This window comes from Chrysochloris asiatica, unplaced genomic scaffold, assembly GCF_000296735.1.
Source record: "Chrysochloris asiatica unplaced genomic scaffold, ChrAsi1.0 scaffold00009, whole genome shotgun sequence".
Lineage (NCBI taxonomy): Eukaryota > Metazoa > Chordata > Mammalia > Afrosoricida > Chrysochloridae > Chrysochloris > Chrysochloris asiatica.
Window position 1 is genome coordinate 31,956,355 of NW_006408527.1, and position 9,741 is coordinate 31,966,095.

The 9,741-nt window shown below is 38.2% G+C and overlaps 1 pseudogene; it reads left to right on the forward strand.

The window, feature by feature from the left end:
• Positions 1 to 105: 105 nt before the first annotated feature.
• Positions 106 to 713, forward strand: LOC102827448 (annotated as a pseudogene).
• Positions 714 to 9,741: the final 9,028 nt, after the last annotated feature.

Genomic DNA, 9,741 nt, shown 5'->3' on the forward strand with positions numbered 1-9,741 from the left:
GGGGGGGGGGGCTTCAAAGGCAAGAAGTGACTTCGCTTACAAGCTTTCAAGAGGGAATCTAGCACCAGAATTGATTGCAGAAGAAAGAGCAGGTGTGGCGTGAACATGGGGAAGCAAAAGAAAACGACGAAATATGTGACCATGAAGCGAAAACTTAGTCTCAGAGATCAGCAACTTAAAGAAAAAGATAGGTTAAAACGTATAAAGAAAGAAAAGACAGATTCCAGTACACTCAGGGAAAGAGAAGTCCCCCAATACCCTTCCTGTTTGTTCTTCCAATATAACATACAGCCGGACCCACCTTGCCGCATCCTGGTTGATACCAACTTTATCAACTTCTCCAATAAAGCCAAAGTGGACCTTGTACAATCAATGATACACTGTCTGTATGCCAAGTGTGTCCCTTGTATAACTGACTGCGTACTGGCTGAAATTGAAAAGTTGGGGCAGAATTATTAAGTGGCTCTAAGGATTGCCAAGGATCCAAGATTTGAACGACTACCATGCACATACAAAGGAACCTATGGAGATGACTGCTTAATACAGAGAGTAACTCAGCACACATGTTACATTGTGGCCACAGTTACATTGTGGCCACAGTTGTCCGGAACCTTAAATGAAAAATCCGGAAGATCCCTGGAGTTCCTATCATGTACATTTCTAACCATAGGTACAACATTGAGTGGATGCCAGATGATTATGGAGCCCTGTGATTTTGATTCTTATAAGACAAAATTCCTGTTTTACTTCAGTTGACTTTCTCTCATTCCAGTTCAGTAGACATGCTATTTTATTGTTAATCGAGTATGGTTAAGTCGGCTTACTTTTTGATTTTTTTCTTTCAGGATTCAATTTTTCATTTCTTCCAAAGATACCTATTTAGAATTTAAACTGAATAATAAATTACTATTTGGTTCAATTAAAAAAAAAAAAAAAAAAAGAGCTAATCTAGATACAGAGGGCATGGAGGAATGTAGAATCTGCACTGAGTAGTATCCAATCTGTCTAGGTGGGGCTGATGAAAGGAAATGTGGATAGGTTTCTTGTGATACAATAGTGAATAATTGTTATCAGGACTGATTGTGAGGGTTGGAAATGTAAAAGTAGATGTTTTGTAGCAAAAGGAGGGCCATGATTGACTTTGCAGTCTACAAGTGGAGGTCCATGGGACCATCAAGGGAGAAGAGCAGAGAGAGAGACCCTACCCAGAGAAGCAGTGACACCTGAGTTGGAGGCAGAGATGATGACATGGAGCGATGGAGCAGCTGGGAACTCTAGACCCAGAGAGGGAGAGGAGCTGTGTGCTGATGACTGGGAGGCAGGCTTGCAGGGTATACCCTTTGGTTGGTTGATGATGCATGGAGAGGATTGTATGCATGGAGAGGTTGGTTGATTGATACATGGCAATGAAATGATATACAATAGGATGAATGTAAAGCTAATGTTTGCCCATGTAAAGTATCACATAATTCACAATAAAACATTAAAAAAAATAAGGAAGTCAATTGACATACTGCATTGGGCAAATCTTCTCTAAAAGACCTCATTAGGCAAATCTCTCCAAAAGTGTTAAAAAAACAAAGATGTCCCCTTGAGGACTAAGCTATAGGTCTGTAATGTTAAGTCAGAACTGGTTGGATGACAAGCAACCAGATATTTAGTTAATCTTGGACTAAGTATACTTTCATGCATTATTCTTATTATGTTATTAAATTCTAAATACCTTAATACTAGTGTCTATGAGGTAGGGATTAGCCATGTAGCTGGTATTAAATGTACTAAACAATTACTTATGTGAGGCTTTACTTTTTCCTTCACAATTATGTTTGCATCTTGTGGTACAACTGTCTCTTTGTCTATGTACACATTCCTTTTGAGCACACTTATGTGTTTCGAAATACTCATTCTCCACAATGCTGTCCATAGCTTGTCATGAGCCACAAAACCGAATGCCTTTGCTTACTCAATAAAGCATAGGTTAATATCTTTCTGGTATTCTCTGCTTTTGGCCAAGATCCATTTGACCTCAGCAATGATATTCCTCATTCCATGACCTCTTCTGAACCTGGCTTGACTCTCTGGAAGTTCTCTGTCAATATATGGTTGTAACAAGTTTTGAATGATCTTTAGCACAAATTTTGCTTGTTTGGGCTAGTAATGATATTGTGTAATGATTTCCAAATTCCATTCGGTACTCTCTTTGGAATGAACACAGATATGGATCTTTATAAGTCAGTTGGCCAGGTAGTAGTCTTCCAAATTTCCTGGCATAGATGAATGGGTGTCTCCAGGGCTCCATTAGTCTTTTAAAAGACATCAATTTTAATCCCATCATTTCCTGGTGTCTTGCTCTTTGCCAATTTCTTCAATGCATCCTGGATGTCTTCTTCAGTATCATCGGCTCTTGATCATACACTACCTATTCAAATGGTTGAACATCGACCATCTCTTTCTGCTACAGTGACTCTCTGTACTCCATCTTCTTCTTTTCTTCTTCATTTTAAAGCTTTTATTATGAATTGAATGATAGTTTGCATGGTAGAACATTGGTTTTGCACTCAACCTATTATATATTTTTTTCATTGCAATGATTACAATCCCCTCTATTCATCATCTGTTAACAGTATTTGCTTCTATTCCCTCTGGTTTTTTGTTTGTTTAAGATTTTATTGTGAATTATTTTTACATTCATCCTTTCATATTTTGTTTCATTGCGATGATTACAATCCCCTCCATGTATCATCAAACAACCAAAGGGTGCACCCCACAGTCCTGCCCCCAGCCATCAGCACACAGCCCCTCTCCCTCCCTGAGTCCAGTATCCCCAGCCACTCCATCTGTCCATGTAATCATCTCTGCCTTCATTTCTGACATAACTGCTTCTCTGGGTACAGTCCCACACTCCGCTCTTCTCACTTGATGATCCCAGAGACCTCCGCTCCTGGACTGCAAAATCAATCACTCCTCTCCTTTTGTTACAAAACATCTACCTTTACATTTCTGACCCTCACAGTCAGTCCTGATAGCAATTATTCACTATTGTACCACAAGAGTCTTATCCCCATCTCCTTTCATTAGCCCCATCCCAACAGATTGGAAATCATTCAGTAGAGATTCTACCATACCCCACCCCGTCTGGAACTAGGATCCCTCCTGAAAGCCTGTAAGCCAGTCACTTCTTGCCTTTGTAGACCCCCCCATTTTGGGTAGCCAATGTCAAAGTTGCCCATCCCTGTCAACCTGTGTACCGAGGGATTGGGAGTGATCCTCACTGTAAATATTTGATCCCTTGTTTGAGCTACTACATTCATAAATATAGGTAAAGTTCATCAGATTTTAGTGGGTTACTCTCTCTCTCTCCTTTCTTCTTCTAGTTGAGTTCTGATCATACAGCCATTGAATCCAGGTCAAGTGGATTCTGCAACTATGGGTGTTTTTATGCATCTCCCCTCACTTCATATCAGCTGGATACTTCACTCTCTTCTCTAGTCCTCTGTAGCCACGTCACTGCCTCTGGGCGCAGGAGTCCCTGGGTCTTGTCATACTGCTGGCCAACCAGGTCTCCATCCAGGTCTCCACCCAGGTTCACAGGAGTCTATTGAATGTGGTTGGACTTAGCTCCTGACTTCATTGCTATTTTTCCCCCTCTTCCCCTTATCAGTGACTGGTGTGGTCACCAGCCAGACCACATGCCTGCTTGTGTATTCCCCTTGAGTCTTAGTCTTGGAATTGGGTTTGCTCTGAGGGGACCCGACCACTTTCCTTGATGGCTCATGGTGAACAGCTTGCTTGTGCTTGTAGTAGTCAGTCAGACTGCTGGTATTGTTTTGTTTGTTTGTTTTTGATGTATATAAAAACACTAAGGAATATATAATTGTTTAAACAACCAAAAGACACATTTTGCAAGCTAGCCTCCTGGCTGCCAACACACAGACTTTCTCTTTCCATGAATCTAATGTTCTTTGCTGCTCAATCTCTCCATGCCTTTAACTCTGCCTCCATCTCTGGCATCACTGTTTTTCTGGTTAGGGTCCCATGTTCTGCTCATGCTTTTCTCTCTTCATGGTTCTAGAGTCCTCTGTTCCTGGAATGTAAAATTAACTTGTCCCCTCTTTTTGTTGCACAACTTCTACCTTTACAGTTGTGAAAATCACAATTAGCTATGATAACTGTTACTCTCTATTGAATCAAATGAGTCCCATCCCCATCTACTTTCACCAGACCCATCTAGACAAAATGAAAACTATGTAGTGAGGATTCTACCTTCCCCTGCATACTCTGATACTGAACTCCCTCTTGAAAACTTATAAACCAGCCACTTTGTACCTTTATAGCCCCCACCCCCCCATTTTAGGTGGCCAATGTCTAAGTTGCCCATCCCTATCAATCCTATGTACAGATGGGATAGGTTTTATCCTTGTTGTGAAGACTCCTTCCCTCTCATTTGGTATTTTGTATAGGTTCATAACTATAGGTCAAGTTTATCAAATTATAGTAATTTATATTTGTTTCCTTTATCAAATTACTTTATCTTCCTGTAGTAGAGTTCTGATCATCAAACCATCAAAGCTTTGTCAAAAGGGTGCTATCTGCAAGTTTGGGCAATCTTGTGCATCTTGCCCCTCTTCATATCAGCTGGACACTGCACTCTCAGCTGTAGCCCTTCATGACTAGGTCTTTGTCAGTGGGTTCAGGAGTTTCCATGTCTTCCCAAACTTCAGACCAAACCTCTCTTTCAGAGAAGACCTTCCTTTTCTTTCTCAACTTAAGGTCAACGGAAGTCCATCCTTCCATTTTCTTTTGATGATTTCTGCATCATTCAATATTTTGCCCATTGTTTTGTTGTTGTTGTTAAGTGTCATCAGTTGGTTTTGACCCATAGTGACCGTGTATAGGGTTTCTGAGTAATGGCTGGTGAGCTGGAACTGCCAACCTTGTGCTTCAATCCGACTTCACAGTCCAGCACATTAACCCACAGCGCCACAGTACAACTCTATGATGCTCATGTTGTTGTTGTACATGCCATTAAGTAAGTTTTGACTCATAGTAACCCTGTATAGGGTTTCCAGGGAGCATCTGGTAGGTTTGAACTACCAACCTTGAGGTTCACAGTCCAGTGTTGATCCTACAACACCACACCAGGAGTCCATGTTGCCCACAGAATCCTTCACTATTCCAAGTCAAGGTTTGGATATTTTATTTATTTTCCTCAGCGGGAGGAATGCTGAGCATGTTCTCCACTGAGAAAAGAATAGTAGAGTATATAAATCAAAATTTCAGCCATTGGGTGGGGAGTATGCAGTGACTTTCCTCCTAGGCATATCTCCTATAAAGTAAGTGCAGCCATGTTCCTGTCGTTTCATTCTCCCAGAATATTTTATCCTCTTCTTGACTTTTTTTCAAGATTTACTCCTTAATTTTCTTTTTCAACTCAAAAGAAGCATCTCTGCCTTGTACACCAAGCTTGTATCTGTATTACCAATGAACTACTATTACTTAAAAACAAAACACATATTCATTTCCTAGTTATTATAATCTGCTATTTAAAAAAAAAAAAAAAAGAAAAGAAAAAGATAAAGATAAAGAAAGGTAGCCCCACATTCTCAAACAGCGTTAGAAAGTAAAGACTCGTACATTTCCAAAAATATCAAATACTCTTCTTGGATTTATAATTATTGTTCAATTATTATTAAATGGGAAATTCAAATCACGATGATATGAACTCAGAAAAGAAAACCATATATACAGTGACCCTTGTTCAATCTTTTGATGATAGACTTGGTATGTCTTAGAAGGTAGTCTTCAATAGACTTTCCTGCTGCTACTGCTATATGCCATCAAGTTAGGTCCAACTCCTAACAACCCTTTATAGGGTTTTCAGGAGTCCTTGTGTGGCACTGTAGGATAAGCACTGCATTGTAAGGTCAGTTTGAATCGAAGGTTAGTGATTCAAACTCAACAGCCACTTTCAGAAACCCTATACAGGGTCATTATGAGTTGAAACTGACTGGACATTTAACAAAAACAACAACCTAGAGTTTTAAGACTATAGCTCTTTACCAGAGCAGAAGCTTTATCTTTTTCCCACAGAGTAGATGGTGGATTTGAGCTGCTGACCTTGTGATTAGCATTCCAACAAATAACCCACTACACTACAAGGGTGCTAGACTTTCCTAGAATTTCCAATAATGTGTGATATAAAGGTTGGAAATGTGCTGTTTATAAGCAACAGGATTTTTTTTTTTAATTGTGATTTCACAGTTTTTCTCTGGGTCTTTTTTTTATCATTTACAAATTTATCTAGTAATATAAAAACTACATCAAGCCAAATGCAACCATTACAAACACACATTGGTGAATGGATTTCCATGGAAAGTTGGAAAAAATATATTTAGTTTCACCCAATGCTCATTTGGCATTTATTGCTGGTAGGAATGTGCCTTCAATATACAGTGACACATGTTAAATGAAATTTGATCTGTGGAATTTTCTAGATTAAAATGACAGTGTTAATTTTTCACTTTAGAGACAAAGACATTATTGCAACAGACAGGCAGTAATACAAGATATTAATGTCACCATACAGCACATAGAGAAAGTTATATCATAGACCAGATAATACTAGATAATAATGTGAACTTTTATTATTAACAGTAAAGTGCTTAACCTTAATGTTTTATTGAATACTTTGTTTTTTCTTTGTTTTACAGTTTCTCATATATTTACAGAAACATTCATTTCCTTATAGAACGTTCTCCTTTTTACATTTCATGTCTGTGGTAACAAATTAAAGAGAGCAGAATGGACTATAAAGAAAAAAATCAGCAGGCAGTCCTCTTGAAGACCCAAGCTGCATGTAGAGCTAAAACTGAAGAGCCTCGCAGCCACCTAATTAAAGCATGTATTCAAAAAACGTAGAGCTGTTCTAGGAGCACATATGTACTTTAAAGGACTTTGGGGAGGTTTGTTTTGTTTTGTCCTACAAAATTTATAGTAAGTTCAGAAATTTTCTTTCCAGAGAGTACTAAAAAGTATATCTGAGAAGGTTGCAGTAAAATTAATATTCAAAAGGTATCTTTCTATAATACTTCTTGTTTGTGCTATTTTTATTTTGTTTGATCATCCTTGCATTTTCTTTTCACAAATTTTTGTCTTTAGGAATATCATTAAATTTAATGAGTACTTGGTAAGGGCAGCAATTATAATCCATTGTTGTTGTTGCTTTAGCTGCATGAAAATTGATATCAGTGTTAAACAACTGAAATAAAAATTCCTAGAGAATCTATTCCACTCAAAATAAAGCACAACTTTAGTTTACATGAATCTAATCATATTAATTGAGATTAAATATGATGATCACAAAATGTCATTTTAAAGGTTAGCGTTAAACCTTTCTTTTTGTTTCTGTTGTCGTTGTTAAGTCTTTTATAACTCATAGCCACTCTGTATAGGGTTTCCTAGGACTGGCTGATGAGTTTGAACCGCCAAATTGGTGGTTCAAAAATGGCCGTAAGACAGAGTGCTTATCCTAAGGTACCGCACCAGAACTCCACTTTGTTGTTGTTGTTAAGTGCCGTCGAGTCGGTTCCGACCCATAGCGACCCTGTACAGGGTTTCCGAGGGTGTAAATCTTTATGGGAGTAGAAAGCCTCATCTTTCTCACGCGGAGTGGCTGGTAGTTTCGAACCGCTGACCTTAAGGTTCGCAGCCCGATCCGTAACCACTACGCTACCAGAACTCCACTAAAAGTTATAAATTAACATGTTTCATAAAGGTATTTTAGAAATTGAAACAAAAGTATATGTAGTGAAATAGATTTAACAAAATAGATGTGGTGAATATGCATGTACCCTCCATAGATGGAATTGAACTCCAATAAACTGGTTAAACTAAGCTCTGAACATCCTGGGAAAAGTTATGTTTTCCCAGCAAAAAAGGCAGTAGTGTGCCACTCATAGGCACTGCTGAATAACCCAATAACATGGAACAATTCCTTGACAGCTTTATAGAGGTCATCCAATCTGCCAAGGACTAATTAAAAGCCGATATGTGTACGTTATTAGAGTTATGACTCAATAGTCTTTTTCCACTAAGTAGTCTGCTGAATCCTTATTGCTTAAGAGGCCTTGACATCTGCATTATCATTTTCTTCTTCATTTACAACTGATGTAACTTCAGTAGAGTGAAAAGGAATGTCATTCTGCCTTTGAGGCTTTGAAAGTTAATTTGTTTCTAAACTTCAGACTTAAATTCCATGAACCAGAAATGTCAGAAATAAATACACATTTATATATTCTTGTGAGATTATTTAGCTCATCAGTGCTGTGCATAAACATGTACTATGAATCCTATGAAGAAAACTGACTTCTCAGTTTGTTTCTGCATAGTGTCAGACAAACAAACACAAAGAACCTGAAACTTTTCAGAATCTAAGAAGTTCTCACTCAGTGGCTTTGACACAATGAGAATAACATAACCAAATGAATTATGAATGCATATATATTTTTTTAAATTGGAAGGTATAGAGAATGTCATAAGACAAATGTTTTATTTAACATATTTAAATTTTACATTTTGGGGAGGCTTCACTTTGTCCAAGAAAATGATTGAATTGCTAATGTGGCATTTCTTATGTATAGCTCTGTGAAAGGAAGTCCAACAAAGCTAGTGAATAAGGAAGGCACACCATTACTCAGGTCCATGACAGAGATGACTGACTCCGGTTAAGAATCAATAAACTATTTGACCTGAACCGTTTGTTAAAAGATTGATACTCCCACTAAAATTTGCTCAAAATTTCTTTAGATGATCTATTTATTGTTGTTGTTACATGCTATTGAGTCAGTTCCGACCCATAGTGACCCTGTATTGGGTTTCCAAGGCTGTAAATCTTTACGGGAGCAGAAAGCCTCAACTTTCTCCTGTGGAACTGCTGGTAGTTTCGAACTGCATTAAGCCCAATTTTATAAGTATACTCTATATGAGGGGACTTTAAAAAATTGATGCAGATTACATTATCATTGCATAGCATTTTTTCAATGAACTTTTTGAGTCCCTATACTATTAACAACTTGTTACAAAATTATTACGACTACTGAGTTATTTAACATTACCTCAGCTAGGCTAGAAACAAAACAAAACAAGTGTTCAGAGGATATAAATCCATTATCATATATCAGACAATGAGCAGTTATTTGTAGTGTAGGGTCAAGAAGTGATAAATGACACATATAAGCAAGGAAGAATTTTCTAATAAAATAATACTGCGTCAGAGAACCTTGAGGAAATAAAGGAATAGGGCATGCAAATATCTAAGAACAGCCTTCCAGAGAGACAGAACAAATGTAAAAGGCATGAACCAACAGTATACTTCACTGTCTTAGTCATCTAGTGCTGCTATAACAAAAATACCAACAAAAATACAAACAGAAATTTATTTTCTCACACTTTGTTGATGCTGTTATTAAGTGCTGTTAAATCTGTTCCAACTCAGAGTGATCCTGTACAAGGTTTTGAGGACCAACTAGTGGGTTTCAACTGCTGACCTCATGGTTAGTAGTCAAGTGCTTATACAATAGCACTACACTAAAGGATGCTAAGGAGCTCTGGTAGCGTAGTGGTTACGAATCGGGCTGCGAACCTTAACGTCAGTGGTTTGAAACTACCAGCCGCTCCGCGGGAGAAAGATGAGGCTTTCTACTCCCGTAAAGATTTACACCCTCGGAAACCCTGTACAGGGTC